Source organism: Cryptomeria japonica, chromosome 5, assembly GCF_030272615.1.
Source record: "Cryptomeria japonica chromosome 5, Sugi_1.0, whole genome shotgun sequence".
Taxonomy (NCBI): domain Eukaryota; kingdom Viridiplantae; phylum Streptophyta; class Pinopsida; order Cupressales; family Cupressaceae; genus Cryptomeria; species Cryptomeria japonica.
Window position 1 is genome coordinate 799,918,697 of NC_081409.1, and position 14,337 is coordinate 799,933,033.

A 14,337-nucleotide genomic window follows, 5' to 3' on the forward strand; every position below is an offset into this window, starting at 1 on the left:
TTGGAAAGTTAAAATTTCGACATGTACAAACAACTGAGAGGGAAATATGTATTTCACTAAAATTTGAGTTCACTCATTCAATGATCTAATGATCTAGATCATGGTTAATGGCTACCACATTGTAGACTACATTCTACAATGGAATCATGTACATGGCATATCTACTTGCAACAAGCAACATTGAATCTTAGGAGAGCTTCTTAATTTTCTCCTTTTCTACTCTTTCATTGGATGACATTTTTTAGAGATTTTTCAAAAATGAAATTTAGTATATTCAACTAATAAAAATAGCCAATGTTCAACAAGAAGCCAAAAAATTGTTATTTTTCATATATGAAAAAAGAAGATAAAGATAACCTTAGAAAAAACTGTAATTTTTTCTTCCTACATGCCAACTGAGAGAAAAATGGAAGTTTAAACTAACAATGTAAGTATTTGAGGTTGTTGTTGGCAAGGATAATAATCAAGGATAAATGTTGAGTGTGTATGTCTAAGTATACTCAACTTGCCAACTTTTTTTATTTAACTTCTTCCATACAACACATTAACTCAATTCTATATTTTGCGTGCAAAATTAATAAGGTAGCAATTTGTCAATTTTCTTGATTTTATATGAAACACTTTTATCATGTGATTTAATATGAAATGTCCCTCATAGCCATAACAAAAATTGTGCTAAGAATGAGATTCTTGGCTCAAGAGTTGAGGACTTCTAAAGGAGAAAACAAGTTGCTTAGCCACAATAAACATTGTGCTAAGAAGGAGATGTTTCGCTCAAGAGTTTGCCAAAGGTTAAGCCATATAAAGAGAGTGTTTGAGATTTTTAGAAGGACGGCTAAAGAAGAAAACAAGTTGTTTAGCCACAACAAAAATTGTGCAAAGATGAGATTTTTGGCTCAAGAGTTTGAGGACTAGTAAAGGAAAAAACAAGTTGCTTACGCACAACAAACATTGTGTTAAGAAGGAGATTTTTGGCTCAAGAGTGTGCCATATAAAGAATGCGTTTGAGATTTGGGGAGAATAGTTTTTTCACTTGAACCCTCCTTTTAACATTTTGGAAGAAAGATAAGATGGTTGAAGGAGATTTTTGGCTCAAGAGTGTGCCATATAAAGAGTGTTTGAGATTTTGGGAGGATAGTTTTTTCACTTGAATCCTCTTTTAACATTTTGGAAGAAAGATAAGATGGTTGAACCGTCATTGGTATAATATATCCATTTAGACCACATTTACAATCTTGAAAGAGAAATCAGTTGGCAAAGCCAATGAAAAAAGGCACAAAAACTTTTCCATTTCCTTCAAGCCTTCAATCCTTAGACATTTCATACTTGTTCCATCGCCAGACTCGTTCTTCGTCCTTTTCAAGCCTTCAATCCTTAGACATTTCATACTTCTTCCATCGCCAGACTCGATCACCTTATCAGAGTAGTCAATCGTCAATCAAAATACAAGGCCATCGTTGGCAACATGATAGAAGAGGAATATAAAGGATATGACTTTATATGCAGAACCCCATAGAATTTAACTGAAACAAACATGAGATTTTGCACGCTATAGATTGTAACTAATAGCTACCATTAAAATGTTTAGCTTTTACTCTCATTCTAACAATTTACACTCGGAACCATAAACTTGGAATTAGTCTTATACGGCGGCCGCGCGAACGTGAGCCCCATCTGTCACAAATCATGACTTGTACTCTCCACAATGGGAGATGCTAGGCAGAGCCCCCTTCCATGTGCAATGAAGGTGCTCTCCCTAGCCCATCGGCCTCATTGATCACCGATTGACCCCACCCAGGTAAGTATGCCTTCTTAATACCCCTCTCCCCTTTCTTATACTCTTCTCCCTTCTTTCCTTCTCCTCCCGATGTGGGATTAATGATACCGCCCCTAAATCATGTACACAAAATAGCAGCACTTTTCACCAAACCATTTACTCCGGCACTTCTATGTCATGGGACAATTTTTAGGCTGAATTAAAGTAGGTTTACAGTATCTGGTCTTCATAGCATGAAAACAAAACAGTTGTCGGAACTCGAATTTTTTTTTTTTTTTCCGAATCAAAGCAAGTTTACAGTTTCTGGTTCTAAGATCAGGAAAACGAAAACGGCCAAATTAAAACTTCCGTTTTATGAAGCCGCAGGTTTTATAAGGCCCAATCAGAAGCAAATTTACAGTTTCTGGTCCGAAAACAGAAATTAAAACTTCCATTACCCAAACTTCAAGCCTATCTTGGCCGAATCAAAGCAAGTTTACAGTTTCTGATCCTAATAGGAGGAAGACAAAAAAATAAAATAAAATGTAAAATTCCGTTGCCGGGACTTGAACCCGGGTCTCTCGGGTGAGAGCCGAGTATCCTAACCAACTAGACTACAACGGATTGTGATACAAGTCATTGAAGTAAAATTCCGTTACCGGGACTTGAACCCGGGTCTCTCGGGTGAGAGCCGAGTATCCTAACCAACTAGACTACAACGGATTGTGATACAAGTCATTGAAAAACCCATTAATTTCTAAAAACAGGCTTTAAATAATTGCCACACTTATCCGTTCGACCAGAAATAGAGATCCGGACATTTAAAGATTGTAATCTGTTGGTTCTATCAATTCCACATTTGGATTGTGAATTCATGGAGCCCTAACATTTCTAATGGATTTTGTGATGTAAAGGAATGTGATAAGAGTCATCCAAAGCATTTTGGATGAAATGTCTTTAGGAGGTGTCAAGACAAAAGTATAGACCTTAAATCCACCTAGAACACTTGTTTTTCGAAGTTCACTAGTTTTATAAGTAGTGAACATGTGTTCACTATAATGAATATGTCAAAATGATGAACTCTTTAAAAGTAGCAACGAACAATCATTTGTCTTGGTGAACTTGTTATAAGTGAGAAATAAAATACTATTAAAGTCACAATTTGTCAGTGGAATTTACAAAAGTTATAAATCGTTGAATATATGTTTTTTTTTTAACCCTCCTTTAACATTTTGGCAGAGTATGGTTTAACCGTCATTGGCATACTATCTCCACTAAAACCACACTTACAATCTTGGAGGAGAAATCAATTGGCAAAGCCAATGGAAAAAGCACAAAGACTCTTCCATTTCTTTCAATCCTTGGACATTTCATACTTCTTCCATTGCCAGACTCGTTAGCAATCAAGAAACCTCACCCTTCTCAAATAATTTTTTGCAATCTTGATCATCTTATCAGAGTAGTCAATCAATGATCACCTTGCTACAGTCGTCAATCAAAATACAAGGCCACTCCGGCAACGTGGCATAGGAAGATTATAACACTCACAATTTAATATGCAGAACACCAGAGAATTTAACAAAAATGAGATATTGCACGCTATAGATTGTGAGTGTTATAATCTTCCTATGACACGTTATAATCTAAACAGGTTACAATCTGAGTCTGATACCATTAACTTAAATTATGCAATTATGCCCAATTTCTTATTCTTTAACTTAAGGTCTGTTTTGGGTGGGGGCCGCGCGAACGCGAGCCCCCTCTGTCACAAATTATGACGTGCACTCTCCACAATGGGAGATGCTAGGCAGAGCCCCCTTCCAAGTGCAATGAAGGTGCTCTCCCTAGGCCATCGGCCTTATTGATCACTGATTGACCCCGCCCAGGTAAGTATGATTTCTCAATTCCCCTCTACCCTTTCTTATACTCCCTCTTCTCCCTACTTTTCTTCTCCTACCGCATGTGGGATTATTGACACCGCCCCTAAATCATGTAAACAAAATACCAGCACTTTTCACCAAACAATTTACTCCGGCACTTCTATGTCATGGGACTGCAATTTTTAGGCTGAATTAAAGTAGGTTTACAAAAACAAAGCAGTTGTCGGCACTCGATTTTTATTTTTTTTCCGAATCAAAGCAAGTTTAAAGTTTCTGGTTCTAAGATCAGGAAAACGAAAACGACCAAATTTAAACTTCCGTTTTATGAAGCCGCAGGTTTTGTAAGGCCGACCAAAAGCAAATTTACAGTTTCTGGTCCGAAAACAGAAATTAAAACTTCCATTGCCCAAACTTGAACCCTATCTTTTGGCCGCATCAAAGCAAGTTCACAGTTTCTGATCTTAATAGGAGGAAAAGTGAGAAAAGGTAAAATTAAAAAGTACGTTGGCGGGACTCGAACCGCGACCTCTCGAGTGAGAGCCGAGAATTCTAAACAAGTAGATTGCAACACATGATAATGATTTCAACTCTGCAAATTTATCCATTACAAGTAAATTCTATTGGCTCAACCAAAAAATAGAAACCCAAAGACGTTTAAAGCTTGTAATCTGTTGGCTCAACCAATTCCATGCTGTCTTTTCCCTAATAATTTAACCAGCAATTGTACCTTGGTGCCCAATAGGTACGTTGAAGAGATACGAAAGTGTCAAGTAGGAAAAATCTTTGTCTGTTCCAAGCAGTACAGGATGTAAAGACAATCATAATACTGATTTAATATAATTCATAAAATACATATAATCAATAATCAAGCAAATCATTGTCATATGTAGGGACGCGGCTAATTTGACTCCAAAACGGCTGACTAATATTCGTGTTATACAAACAATCAAAAAATAAACGACTCAACTAGTTCTACCGAGTACAGTTGAGATTTGTAATTTTTTACTTACCCTCATGTTATGCGGAAATCGTGGTGTTTTTGGAGCCAGATTAGCTACAGCCATGTTCAAGATTAAAGACATGAAATTACATTTTGACATAAAGTTAGAGTACGTGAGACAACGACAAGACTAGAAGACATAAGGAAACATATTCTTGTCAATATGCCACAAGGTTGAGTATAATAAATATATAATCTACACGATTGATGACAATCTTGATAGGATCTCTCAACATCTATCTCCCTCAAGCACACGACGAGTGAGGACATTATCGGAGCGCTTATCCACCGAGCCACAAAGTATTTACACTTTTTCAAAATTCTTCCGCACATGAGTAATGGAATTTGTCTAGTATAATACATCTACATCTAATGTGAATGTAACTATATCATGATTTTAAAATACTAACAAGGAAAACACCAGAATTTTTGCCATGCACCTATCCTTGAAGGTAATGAATATTTGAGACACACAAAGAAATCATGAACAGAACATATCCATCAATATATGATAAGAATGAGAATAAATCAAACATTTCCTTATCGATCACATTCATCAGATATCTATCTATTGAAAAGCATATTTCAATCACACCAAGATTTAAGAATCCTTTATGTAACCATTTATACATGAGTCAACAACTAAAACTACTCATGTGATAGGTCATATGTACATTCAAGATTATAAACTATGATAATGACCAATGATCAAAAAAATAAGGTAAGTTGGTTTTCCCTTGTTACAATTGATAATATATGATTATTGAAATGAAGAATAAATAACAACAATGATCACGACATAATACTAGTAATATAGACTAGGAAACACAATTTCCATTGTCAATAGCTATTTGTAAATCAAGAATATCAATATAACTAGTATGCAATACTATCAATTTTTTAATCATTAAAATAACAACATCACTCGTATTCATTTACCTATATCTCATTCTTTCATCATAATGAAATAAGATGTGAATTTTGACATTTTCACTTATCCTTCTATTCTCCTTTTAACATGAACCTTTTCTAAATATAATTTCAATTTGTCAACCTATTCATAGAGGTTCAAAATGGTATTTCTTGCTCAATTCTATATTTTGCCTAACTCAAATAAACCATTCTAATATGAAATTATTCTTCTAAATATCATTATAAACTTTGTTCTCAATAAAACAATGAGTTCTTATTTTTCCTCATATCCTCTTTATAATAGTATATCACTATATTCTCTTAAAAGGGGGATCTACCTATGACTAGGTCACAATACTTAAATCCTTTTGATGGCTATCATATGCATCTTTCTTTGCTTGTCGATATAAGTGCATGAAATACTTATCACAAATGAAGAAATCATTAATAATACATAGAAATAATTCAAAATAAACATGTAGTAATACTTGAAACACACTTAAGCATAGTCTATATTACCTTAAGCTTAGATTGGGATTTTCCTTTCATATTATCAATAATAAGTATTGCAAGCTATTATGTTATTTATTTCAGTTATCGTTGGATGAATTTGTTAATGAACTCGGTGCCAATACTCTAAGGCCTCTTATCACCTTAATCCTATGTTGTCTCGAATGTTATTTACTCTTTCTTGGCAAATTAAGTTTTCTAACTTCCTTAAAACATATAATAGGCATCTGAGTACAAGTTGCATTATTTTTAGAGTCAATATATCTCTTTTGTGAAATACCCTCGATGGATAAATAGATCATGTATTAAAAATTAGAAGGAAATAACTAGACATGTATATGCTTGATAAAAATAATAGGTAAAATAATAAATATTTTATCATGGATATATGTAAATCTTGATCATCATATAATATTAACCCAGTGCCTAATCCTTGATTGCCTAAATACATACTCATTCACTTTGTAGACCCAAATGCCTATTAGACCATTTCTTCTGTATAAATTAGGTGAAATCATTCTAATCTAATAATATTAATAAAGAAATATTTTAATAAAAAATGATTATTCTAGTCAAAGAAAGATTGTTATGGTTGGAATCATTTTTCTAAAGTCACACTTGGTCATGTTAATCTTAAGATTATTGGAAAAAAAGGTAGAGGTCTAGTTGCATGTTTCTTGTGGATCATGTAATTGCATGTTTCAATACAAGTGAGAATGATATCTAAAGGAAAGCTAAATGGAAACAATCTAAAAGCACAAACAATAACTTATCTCCCAAACCTAATCTTGTGTGCATCTAATATAACTCTTCCACATTAATACCCATATTGTAAAATAGGGACAAGATGTTAAATGGTTAATAGATTGATTATACAAATTACCCACAAGGTACACTACCTTAGCTATATGAAGTTTTAATTATTTATAGGATTGTTTGCATGCTTTGTGTGTTTGTGGATAGTTGATAGGATTGGGTATTCTTAATAAAATAATTGAAGGTATGGATATTATTCCAATGCACAGAGGAAGGGGAAATGGCTATACAGCCTTAGGATGCACCAAATATCTATTGTAATGTATTAATAATGTATAAATGGCATTAATATCTTGGTGCATCTAAAGAGTTGAATAGCCATTAGAGGAAGGCAATTTAATGACAAATACATTAATTAACTAACCGATAGATATGATAAACTTGCACTACTTTAGGATAGGTTTTCTCAAAGGCTACATCCCAATTATACACTAGGTGTAGGAGTATATTGAAATAATGGTCTCTAAAACTCAAATATTTGAAAGTCCTCACTAAACCAAAAGACTACACAAGAGGAAAGGCACTATAAAAGAATTCTTATATGATCTGGTATGCATTGACTATGATAATTTCTTTTTTATTAGATATTAATCTAATCATTCATGGACTTGGTGTATCGAGGCTTGCATTTCTTTGTGATCATAGGTATTTATGGTTTAATTTCAAGTAATGTTGAATTCTAATAAGGGATTATGAACAATGATCATTTGTACCTGCAAGGTATAGGAGATGGAAATTCAAGCTCTAAAAGGGCTAAGCAATTTTCAAGTTGTTTCCCACCAACATATGAGTGAATCATAGAATTTGAGGTTTTTAAGCATGGTATAAATGTAAAATTTTAACTAAACTTGCACAAGAGGATCTAGCTAGAAAAGAAGAACACAACTTACAGATTAATAAAAGAGAAAATTGAGAACAAGTAGAATGAAGACTTGTAACATTAACTGATTGATAATTACAATATAAAGAGCCTCTATGAAAGCATAAAACAGAGGAAAAAATAAAAAGCCTCTCTAAAAGCATAAAAACAAAGGAAAAAATATTAATAAAACTATCCACCTTTGTTAGCTTACAATAAAACAAGTAACAACTGCAATACTGATAAAACATATTATGGTGTTTGTTTATCCAAGAAAAACACGGAAAAATGAAAAAAACTGATCAAGCAGATTGTGTTGTAATTGGTGATACAATGCACGTTGCTTCAATCACTAAGATACTTATTCGAGAAATGAGGATTTGTGTGAGTTGTGTAGGTACTTATTGCAAACATGATACAGAGTGGTTCAAAGAGCAAATTCAAGGTTTATGTGATGAAATACTGATCACAGATGATCATGTTGAGGTAGGAGATATGATAGCTCACATGGAACCATCTGCAATATTTGGTACTCAAATGGAATGTCATATTGGTAAACATCTTGATATTCCTTATGGAGTTATTTTTGCACCAGTTCATATACAAAACTTTCCCTTGGGATATCGACCCTTTCTAGGTTACAAAGGTACTAATAAAGTAGTTGATCTAGTTTATAACCTAGTAACTACAGACATACAGTCTGACTATACCATGCCAGACTGCAATGAACAACATTCATGTTTCACCAAAAGCATTAGCTACTGTAGTTGGAATTTGACAGCTCTTGATTGTACCCAATTCAACCAAGTGTGACTAATTGTCTAAATTCATAACTAAGGACTACCAAGACGTTGCTACCTAACTCAGATCGATTCCATCCCCTTTCTCTATTTCCCAACCCTCTCCATCATCCCCATTGAACATAGTGCCAAATCCAGAATTCTTTAGGTCAATCCCAATTAAAAATTATAATTAAATAACATTAAAAAGTATAGTCTGCATACCAACCCTTAAGGAACATTATCCCCCTTGTAGATTGTGTTAATACCCCTCCTTAAGTCTAACTAAGGAGACTAAAGCGTAAGGAAATGAAAGGGGAAAGAGGAAAAACCTAACGAGAACAAAACCCCTCCTCAAAAATTACACAAACTTTGCACACAGCTTTTATGTTGCAATGTCTTTCACCCCAAGAAGGTCTCGCAGAAAGTGAAAATGAAAAGATATGGCCCATTTATGCCTCCACAAATAAGAGAAAGAATGCCAATATAGAATGTAGCATGGTGAATGCTATAGTAAGTTCCTCTACAACAAATGATGGCTCTTTCTTTTGGATGATAAAAACCTTGAGTTGTCAAACTCTTGAATTCCCACTCAAGTGAAATGTATGAAGGTATCAAGATGAATAGTTCTATAAAATAATCATATTTCTCCAATTTGATGCTAAACTGCGACTCTACCATACAAGAGTCAAGAACAGTGACCACTAAAGTGTGAGATTTGTTTGGATGTGAATCAGGATGTGTTAAGATAGTAGCATGGAGTGGTTGAGAGAGAACACGAGAACCTAAACCAAAAGAATATGCATCTTGATGTGAGTTGACATCAAAGAGATGACATTTGTCTTCAATGTTGTCATTATGATCAAGGAGAGATTCAACAAACAAATGATAAATGTCTGATAGAATTATATATCGCTCATCAAGTGGACAAGATTGAACTTGTTGAATAGAATATAAGGTAGCATTCAAAGAAGCCAAGATCTATGTCAAACTTGCAGGTGGAGGTGACCGAATAGCGAGACACAATATTGGAGGTGTACAAAGAGGATAAGTGGGAGGAAATATCTTTGTGTAATCAAGACAATCAAGACTCTTTCCAATAAGCAATTTCCTCTCCAATGTCATCATCATTCATAGGATCATCATCATTATCAAGGGAGAGAAGTATGTCTAAATTTGGATCATCTGGGAATGGAGGTTTAGTGGGATCTCCATACATTTCCCAAAAGTGGCTAAAACAGTGCGAAAGCACTCAATGTGTTACAGAGCCCGTGATGTGTGGTCCCCAACACTTAAACCAATTAATCCTAAAACATGATCATTTCTACTTTCCCACGTAGATTTATGCCAACATGCACTTGGCTCGAGAATAAGCCCGCATGCAAATGTGGCAATAGATGAATCCATCACCAGTGCTTTAAGATTCCATCACACCGAGACTTGTAGTTTCCTTCTTCCAAAGTGATGACAAATGGATGATAATTTATTCCCATTTTAGCCTTAGATTACCCCCTTCTGAAACTTTATTTCAGTTCATTGATACATAAAATAAATTAAGACACAACCCCCAAGACAATGAAAAATTCCATTCTAAAATAGCTATAATCTTCAATTCTTGAAAAATATTGCTAATGCTTCTTCTTTCTAGCATGTGTGTGCTCTAATACCATGTAAAATTTTAACTAAACTTGCATAAGAGGATCTAGCTAGAAAAATAGGACACAACTTGTAGATTAACAAGAGAGAAAATTGAGAACAAATCTTCATTCTACTCGCTCTCAATTTTCCCTTCTGTTAATCTACAAGTTGTGTTCTTTTTTTTCTAGCTAGATCCTCTTGTGCAAGTTTAGTTAAAATTTTACAATAAGATCCGTCTATGTGCATTGTAAATGCAAAATAATGAGGAAGGAAGAAAGATATGGTTCTAAAGGTCCCCCTATAAGACAATGAGAACAACTTAAAGATTCAACTTTTGATATGCAAAAATAAATATTAGTTATTTGTAATAGGATTTATTTCAAACAATGTTTAAATGATTACATAGTGGTATTGTCTTCGCATATTTTTGGATGTCTGCCTTTGGATGTCAAGCTTCTATCCTCCTCCTCCTTTGTTACTTCCTTTGTAATAACATATCTATGCATCTAATACTATGGTTGTGCTCATACCTGAAAAATATGGAGGAAGGCAAAAGTCTAATGTTGATCTCCCAAGTGTCCATATCTCCTACCTCCATTGAAATACTATCAGATCCACTCCAAATCTCCAACTTCTTTTCTTTTGAGTTTTTTTCCCATTTTCAATAATTTTCTCCTTTCCTTCATGCTTGTGATGTCATTTTATGGATGAAGAGCCCTACAAAATCTTTGTATGCCCATTTTTCATTCCACCATCCACATTCTTGACCAAAAGTTTCATATCCCCCCAAAAAATAATCTCCATGCAAAACTATATTTGGCATGAACTAAATGGAGAGCTCCTCTAATTTTTTGTGTGCTTTCTAGGACATTCAAGAAGCCACGTTTCCTTGTTAATGTGTTCTACACTTGACTTATTAGTGAGTGGAATGTATTTTAATTACCCATTAATTAAATCATTTAAAAAGATACTTTTGCTACTCCGTGTTGTCATATAACTTGTAGACACAAAAAAAGGGTCAATGCCTATGTCTCCTATTTTTAACGTATTTCAATGTTCATCGATCCCATCTCATTCTTCTCTCCCATTTCTTATCTCATTGATATCATTTTGTCCCTATTTTGATTCTATGATATTTTAATTTGTTCCAAAACCTATCATTTTGTCCCCATTTTGATTCGGTGATATCAATTTGTCCCAAAACATGTCCCATTGATATCATTTTGTCCCCATTTGAACCCCATGATATCAATTTATCCCAAAACCTATCTCATCAATATCATTTTGTCCCCATTTCGACCCTATGATATCAATTTGTCCCAAAACCTATCCCGTTGATATCATTTTGTCCCCATTTTGATCCTATATATCAATTTGTCCTAAAACCTATCTCGTTGATGTCATTTTGTCCCTATATTGATATCATGACATTATTTCATCCCAATTTCATGTACTGTGGCATCATTTTGATCCCATTTCATGTCCTAAGGCTTCATTCCATCCCCTATTTGTGTCCTTTGACTCGTTTTGACCCAATTTACCAATTTTGACCTAATTTTGATAAATTCTTCCCATTTCTTCTCAATTTTGCTCAATTTAATTCAATTTGACCAAATCTTGGTCTCTAGACATCAATTTGACTTATTTCTCTCCTAGGTTTAATTAATTGTTTATTTAATCAATCCTTTTTCATGTTAACGCTTCTTCTTAGATAAATAAATAATATTTATTTATTTATCCCTTTTATATGTCAATTAAATAAATTTATTTGATTTAATTGAGGAAAAAATTAATAAATAATATTTATTAATTTATTATAAATAATCTTCTTCTAAGATAAATAAATAATATTTATTTTATTTATTTATCCCTATATTTATCACTTCCACAATTAAATAAATCTATTTTATCTAATTGTTTAATCGATAAATATGATGAGCAAAATAATAAATTATATTTATTAATTTGTCACAAATATCTTCTTCTACCTGCTAATTTTATCCTCACGTGGAGATAATAAATTTATTTATTAATTCTCCATATTATCCTCGTTTCTTGATACACTTGATCTCCTCGACTTTTTCCATTTTATCCCATCTCCTAAATGACAACTTTGAGTTGCACTCAATTGTGTCCATTCAACTTCTCAAAAAACAATTCGATCTCAATCGTTCATCAAAATTTGGATTCCTATAAAGGAAGCCTCATTCTTCATTCAAGAGGGAGGAATTTTTTAACATTGGCGTCGTTACTCTATCAAATTAGTTTTCGAATATTAGCATCATTATTCTGTCAAATTAATTTCTAGTATTCTCGCTATCATTGTCCTTGCTTTCATATTTGTGCATTTTGTAAATTGAGAGCAACATACCCATATTAAAGAAGAAAGAAAAAGTAACGCAACATCATCAAAGGAATGAAAGGATGGTTTGATTCATGTTTTATTTTGTGCTTCATTCTGATAGCTTTGTTAGTTAGATTAGGTGATTTAAAATGTAGTTTAGTTTTTGTGATTTGCTTAGTTAACTTCATGCCCATTCATTCTCAATTTCCTAGTCGACATTCTAGTGAACCCAACATGAAATGCATCCAATGATGATCATCTTGTGAGTGTTTGCTTGCATGTAGGTGTCAAAGAGTTGATTTTAATCTTTCATGCCTCTAGAAACTAGACTTGCACACTTAAAACCTAGACCTACACAATTCGGCCTACTTTATGTGGAGTTGGAGCTAAGTTTTGCATACTTAAGCATGATTTTTGTGTACTTGAGCCTTTTTTCTACAGACTTGGGCCTTCTTTATGCGCACTTGGACCTTATTTCAACTTGCTTGGGCATTCTTTTTGTGCAGTTGATCTTACTTGAGCTTTACATCTATGGTTGCATGTAGGGGTTTTTGATGACCTATTATCTAACGTGCAGGGTTTATATGATGAATGTTTATGTTAATTTATCAGATATGATAATTTGAGGCTAAAATGAACTCAACAACTTGCATGTAACTTAATTAGGGGTTGAATGGACAACAACTTTTCACATTTTAACTTGCAAGGGTCTAAAACAAATCTGACATACTCTAAATAGGAGGTTGAATGAACAACGTATTTTACACTTCAATTTGGAAGGTTGTTAAAAAGAACTCACGTCTAACTTAATTAAGGTTTCAATTCACTTTCAAAATTCCCACTTCATCTTGTTGGTTGGTTAAAAGGAATCTTACAATTGACATCTAACTTAAATAGGGGTGAAAATTAGTTAATTTCCACTTAGATCTTTTCAATTTTGAACAATTGAAATATTTGCATGACAAAACAAGGGTTTTATGCAATCATCTCCATGTTTTGAGCAAGTTTATCTTTCTATTGCACAATTGAGGCTTTTTTTTGCCCAGTTGAGGCTTGTTTATGCAAAGTTGAGGCCTATTTTTGCACAATTGAGCTTTGTTTTTGCACAATTGTCTAATGAAAAGTGATTTCCATTTTGATCATTTATTTCAATTTCCAAGTTCCTAATTTTGATGTCATAGAATTTTTTTGTTATTACTGATGATTTGTCACTTTGGCAATCGTGGGATGAAGATTGAATGAAACAAACAAACTATAATGAGTTTGGTGCAGGACGTTTGACAAATATTTATAACTCCAAACAAATTGCATTTTTATTTTCCATGGATTAGAAAACACTTTATCTCTATAATGGAATCTGTGTGAGCTTGAATTTCATCCTCATAATGTTACCTGTAATAAGTTAGTTTCACAAAATACAATGGAAATGCATACAAGAAATCCAAAATCCACCAATGAAACTACATGAAATACATACTAAAATAAAACATTATTTTACTTTCATGGCTTATGTCTCATTGTGTCCTAACTCCACTGTTCCTGGTTGCAGATGGTGTGCTCTCAAACAATGCATTGTTGGTGTAGACACCCAAAATTGTCATGTCTAATTAAATAAATATTTTATTTATTTAATTATCTAAGCCTAATTCTTCTATTAATTAAATAAATCTTTATTTATTTAATTAATTCATTTATCCTCTTCTAGCCTTATTTCTCATTTAAATAAATACATTTATTTATTTAAATTATCCCTTTCCTATATTAAATAAATATTTTATTTATTTAATTGCCCTACTTCTTCTATTAATTAAATAAATCTTTATTTATTTAATTAATTCATTAT

At 33.2% G+C, this 14,337-nt stretch overlaps 4 non-coding genes across 4 annotated transcripts; all 4 read right to left on the reverse strand.

Moving 5' to 3' along the window:
* Positions 1-1,646: 1,646 nt before the first annotated feature.
* LOC131075604 (U1 spliceosomal RNA) lies at positions 1,647-1,806 on the reverse strand. Its single transcript, XR_009113231.1, has one exon. It is a non-coding gene; the product is annotated as a U1 spliceosomal RNA (small nuclear RNA).
* A 501-nt stretch (positions 1,807-2,307) lies between these two features.
* On the reverse strand, positions 2,308-2,380 carry TRNAE-CUC (transfer RNA glutamic acid (anticodon CUC)). Its single transcript has one exon. It is a non-coding gene; the product is annotated as a tRNA-Glu (tRNA).
* A 26-nt stretch (positions 2,381-2,406) lies between these two features.
* TRNAE-CUC (transfer RNA glutamic acid (anticodon CUC)) lies at positions 2,407-2,479 on the reverse strand. The gene has a single exon. It is a non-coding gene; the product is annotated as a tRNA-Glu (tRNA).
* A 1,011-nt stretch (positions 2,480-3,490) lies between these two features.
* LOC131075601 (U1 spliceosomal RNA) lies at positions 3,491-3,650 on the reverse strand. Its single transcript, XR_009113228.2, has one exon. It is a non-coding gene; the product is annotated as a U1 spliceosomal RNA (small nuclear RNA).
* Positions 3,651-14,337: the final 10,687 nt, after the last annotated feature.